Here is a 6,150-nt window from a genome sequence, read left to right as displayed (position 1 = left end):
TTTGGCCTCTCTTTTTTTATTTAGGCTTTGTTGGCCTCTTTTTCTTTTTATTAAGTCCGGAGTCTCATCCCGACTTGTGGGGGAATCATAGTCTCCATCATCCTTTCCTCACTGGGGCAATGCTCTAATAATGACGATCATCACACTTTTATTTACTTACAACTCAATATTACAACTCGATATCTAGAACAAAGATATGACTCTATATGAATGCCTCCGGCGGTGTACCGGGATGTGCAATGATCTAGCGTAGCAATGACATAAAAAACGGACAAGCCATGAAAACAACATGCTAGCTATCTTACGATCATGCAAAGCAATATGACAATGAATGCTCAAGTAATGTATATGATGATGATGGAAGTTGCATGGCAATATATCTCGGAATGGCTATGGAAATGCCATGATAGGTAGGTATGGTGGCTGTTTTGAGGAAGATATAAGGAGGCTTATGTGTGATAGAGCGTATCATATCACGGGGTTTGGATGCACCGGCGAAGTTTGCACCAACTCTCGAGGTGAGAAAGGACAGTGCACGGTAGTGAAGAGGCTAGCAATGATGGAAGGGTGAGAGTGCGTATAATCCATGGACTCAACATTAGTCATAAAGAACTCATATACTTATTGCAAAAATCTACAAGCCATTGAAAACAAAGTACTACGCGCATGCTCCTAGGGGGATAGATTGGTAGGAAAAGACCATCGCTCGTCCTCGACCGCCACTCATAAGGAAGACAATCAATAAATAAAAATGTGCTCCAACTTCATCACAAAGCGGCTCACCATACATGCATGCTACGGGAATCACAAACCTCAACACATGTATTTCTACTAATCCACAATCACCCACTAGCATGACTCTAATATCACCACCTTTATATTGCAAAACTATTGCAAGGAATCAAACATATCATATTTAGTGATCCACAAGTTTATGTAGGATTTTATGACTAACCATGTGAATGACCAATTCCTGTCATCTCTCTAAATATATATAAGTGAAGCAAGAGAGTTTAATTCTTTCTACAAAATATACGCCCACGCTCTAACAATTATAAGTGAAGCAAAAGAGCATTCTACAAATGACGGTTTTCTATGTGAAGAGAAACAGGCAATCCAAACTTCAAATAATATAAGTGAAGCACATGAAGCATTCTATAAAGCCATACTCAAAAGATTTAAGTGAAGTGCAATGAGCATTCTATAAATCAACCAAGGACTATCTCATACCAGCATGGTGCATAAAAGAAAAGTGAAAACTAAATGCAAAAGACGCTCCAAGACTTGCACATATCACATGAACGAAACGAATCCGAAAACATACCGATACTTGTTGAAGAAAGAGGGGATGCCTTCCGGGGCATCCCCAAGCTTAGACGCTTGATTATCCTTGAATATTTACTTGGGGTGCCTTGGGCATCCCCAAGCTTGAGCTCTTGCCTCTCTTCCTTTTCCTCATATCGAGACCTCCTCGATCAAACACTTCATCCACACAAAACTTCAACAGAAAACTCGGTAAGATCCGTTAGTATAATAGAGCAAATCACTACTCTAAGTACTATTTCAACCCAATTATTATTTTGTTTTTGCATTGTGTCTACTGTAATATAACTTTTTCATGGCTTAATCCACTGATAGAAATTGATAGATTCATCAAAACAAGCAAACTATGCATCAAAAACAGAATCTGTCAAAAACAGAACAGTCTGTAGCAATATGAACATTCACAATACTTCTGGTACCCCAAAAATTCTACAAAAATTAGTACAAATAAAAAATTCGTACACCAAGACAGTTCAAAAGGAATCAGAACCATTTGATGTTCCAGTTAAAAATGTAAAATCACGCACTACAACCAAGTTTCTGTCCTGCACAGTACAAACCAACAAGCATTGTAAACATCCTGAAGGTAAACCTTAGCACATTATTTTTATAATATAATGGAACTGTACAAGGGGATAATTATTTTTGTTGAAAAGTTTCTGTAATTAAGATTCACAAAGTTTCCGTGAGCATGAACAAAGTTCAAGGAGCTCTCCCACTTCAACAATGCTTATCTCTCTCACTTTCACCTTCCTTTTTGAATTTTTTTGGGTTCCCCTCTTTATTTTTTTATTTTTAAACTTTATAAAATCACTCAATAGAAATAAATGACTCTCTAAAACTTCCGGATTGTCTACCTGGCAGCGCTTTCTTTAAAGCCATTAAGCTAGGCATATAGTGCTCAAGTAATGGATCCACCCGGATCCCAAGGTATATCAAAGCCAATTTTAATTAACAACAATTTGTGATTTAGTAGTGAGCACAAAGTAACATATATCAAGCAACAACAAAGTCTAACTCTCTTCATATGCATCGGCATGTTATAAAAGAACAATTTATGCACACCAAGTAAAGGCCAACGCATAGTATAAGCAGTTTCTTGCAATTTTATCATATTGGAAACATAGAGAGGTGGAGATATAGTTCCTCTCTCATAATAATTGCAAGTAGGAGCAGCAAGCACATGCAAAATCATCATGTGTAGTAGTAAAACACAACCAATCAATATAATCCTTAGTAAGCACAAACTTCTCTGGTATAGTGTAGTTTGGAGAATTCAAAAAGATAATAGGACTATCATGCGTGGGTGCAATAGCAACAATTTCATGTTTAACATAAGGAACTACAGCAAGTTCATCTCCATAAGCATAATTCATATTGTCATCTTGGCCACAAGCATAGCAAGCATCATCAAAAAAGGATATTTCAAGAGAATCAACGGGATCATAACAATCATCCTTCGGTAAGCAAAAAGGGGAATTAAACAATGTATGAGTTGAAGAGTTACTCTCATTAGAAGGTGGGCACGGGTAGCTAATCCGCTCTTCCTCCTTTTGTTCTTTGCTCTCCTTGTCATCTTTTTCATCCAATGATCTCACAGTTTCATCAATTTCTTCTTCCATAGCTTCCTGCAAAATATTAGTCTCTTCTTGGACAGCAGAAACTTTGTCAATAAATGCATCAATATTATAATTGTATTCATAATTCTTATAACAATATTGAAGTATAGCAAAATTTTCAGGTCTATAAACTGAATCATCAAAATCATCAAACTCTTTAAACATAGATTCAATCTCATAAGCACCCATAAAAGCAACAAATTCTTCTATTTGTTCCACATCATAGTAATCATATACACCATTAGCGTAAGAAGCTAAGTTTTTATTATCATTAAATTTGCATGAAAAGGGAAGGTGTGGAGCCTTCATCCTAGAGCAACAAGTATAATCATGTATCAAGCATAGTTGACGAGCATACCAACGTAATATATGAATTTGATCCCATAATAGTTTCCCTTTTTGTGTCAAGCGATAATCCCTAAAGTATTCATGCTGATTCAACGTGTCTCCCATAACATAATTGAATGGGGTTTTATAAGGATTATCAAAATAGTACATAATATCTTGCACATAACGAGCATCGAGGGTTTTAGGAGGTTCCCCATCTCCATGAGTAGCAAGCAAACCTAATTTTTTTGGTATTTCGTGTTCCATATCCATAACTAAAGATAGAGAACAACTTACAACGACAAATAAAAATTACTTAGTGATAAAGCAAACAAGCACACACAAGAATATTCACCCCACGCTATGACTCCCCGGTAACGGCGCCAGAAAAAGGTCTTGATAACCCATAAGTATAGGGGATAATTGTAGCCACTTTCGATAAGTAAGAGTGTCGAACCCAACGAGGAGCTAAAGGTAGAACAAATATCCTCTCAAGTCCTATCTACCACTGATACGACTCTATGCACGCTTAGTGTTCACTTTACCTAGAACAAGTATGAAACTAGAAGTACTTTGTAGGTGTTATTGGATAGCTTTGCAAGGTAATAAAGAGCACGTAAATGTAAACTACGGGTTGTTTAGATAAAGAAGTAATAAAGTAAATATAGAGAGTGTGGAAAAGTGGTGGTAGGAGTTATGGAATTGTCCCTAAGCAATTGACTACATTACTAGACCGGTAATCACTATTGCAATTCTATTTGAGGGAGAGGCATAAGCTAACATACTTTCTCTTCTTGGATCATATGCACTTATGATTGGAACTCTAGCAAGCATCCGCAACTACTAAAGATCATTAAGGTAAAACCCAACCATAGCATTAAAGTATCAAGTCCCCTTTATCCCATACTCAAACAACCTACTTACTCGGGTCTGTGCTTCTGTCACTCACGCCACCCACCATAAGCAAATCATGAACATATTGCAAACCCTACAACAGGAATCCCTCACGCTTGCGCGACACGGAGGGCACCATAGGACATCACCAATAATAAAACATGCAACTCAAACCAATCATAGCAATTCATCAATCACCGATAGGACAACGGAAATCTACTCAGACGTCATAGGATGGCAACACATCATTGGATAATAATATGAAGCATAAAGCACCATGTTCAAGTAGAGGGTACAACGGGTTGCGGGAGAGTGGACCGCTGAATATAGATGGGGGAAGGTGATGGAGATGTTGGTGAAGATGGCGGAGGTGTTGGTGTAGATCGCGGTGATGATGATGGCCCCCGGCGGCGTTCCGGCGCCATTGGAAGCAAGGGGAAGAAGCCCCCCCTTCTTCTTCTTCTTCTTCCTTGACCTCCTCCCTAGATGGGAGAAGGGTTTCCCCTCTGGTCCTTGGCTCCCATGGCGTGGGAGGGGCGAGAGACCCTCCGAGATTGGATCTATCTCTCTGTCTCTCTCTGTTTCTGAGTTCCCTGGTTCTGCCTTGACACTGTTTTTTTTATATCCGGAGATCCGTAACTCCGATTGGATTGAAACCTTTGCCCAGATCTTTTTCCAAAAAATAGCTTTCTTGCGGCCAAAGAAGGGCATCAACCGCCTTACGAGGGCCCCACGAGGGTGGGGGGCGCGCCCACCTGGAGTGGGTGTGGGCCCCTGTCTCGCGGCCACCTCGTGCACCGTCTCGCGTTGATTTTACTTTCCCAAAATCATAAATATTCCAAAATAATTCTATATCTGTTTTTACCCCGTTTGGACTCTGTTTGATATGGGGTTTCTGCGAAACATAAAACATGCAACAGACAGGATCTGGCACTGGGCACTGGATGAATATGTTAGTCCCAAAAAATAGTATAAAAAGTTGCCAAAAGTATATGAAAGTTGTAGAATATTGGCATGGAACAATAAAAAATTATAGATATGACGGAGACGTATCAGTGATATATTATCCTTTCCTGATTGGAATAGGCATGTTTCAGGCAGCTCGAGGTGCACTTACCGAGGTTGCAATTTACATGATTTATGTATATATATTGTGAGAAGAAAACCCGAAGAAATGATTATGTGTATTTTAGCGAAGTGTGCTTGTGAACCACATTTTAGCTTGGAATTGTGTAATCACGACATGACATCATGATTCCCCAAAAAAATTCGGATCATAGTTAGCACAGTATGGACACCTAAATCTTGAACATTCTAAAATAACTACAAGATCCTCATTTTTCTCTATTTATACCAGAAAGTAAGAAGAACTGTTAAATAATAAATAACATGCACCAAACCACTTGTTAAAGTAAAGCTGCTGGAGAGATTACTTGAAATCCATACAAGCGAGTAATTAGAATCATCTGAATACGCGGTAAAAAAATAATTATCTAAGGTATGTTACTTGCATTTCCTTAAAAAAAAGGTGGAGCCTCACTATTCCAGCAAGAGCTACTGATGTTCATAGCTCATCCATTGATCATGTAATATAGTATATGGTAACTGTGGAATGCGGTAGGGATGGAGAATAGTTGGATAAGTTGACCTTTGTTAGTTGCAGCATACATGTTGATGATACCATGGATCATTGTCTTTGTTTTCTTCGTCCATGATTAGGATATAGGTGTCAGAGCACTTGTACAGACAAACACATTACACTGATGCCGTTCTGAATCGAGTAGAAGAATTCCATGGTCCGAACTGCTCTACATCACGTACGTAGCACTACTGCCAGCTACGGAAAACTTCCTTGAACACCATCAGGGGTTTGGATGTGTGTAATTATATGCGGCAGTCAAATACAATAGTTGATCGGCTAGAACAAGCATGGGCATAATGAATCGATGACTCATCCCTTGGTCTAATTACCTTCTGACGATGAAGG

This window comes from Triticum dicoccoides, chromosome 2B (assembly GCF_002162155.2).
Source record: "Triticum dicoccoides isolate Atlit2015 ecotype Zavitan chromosome 2B, WEW_v2.0, whole genome shotgun sequence".
Taxonomy (NCBI): Eukaryota; Viridiplantae; Streptophyta; class Magnoliopsida; order Poales; family Poaceae; genus Triticum; species Triticum dicoccoides.
This window is presented reverse-complemented; position numbering follows the sequence as displayed.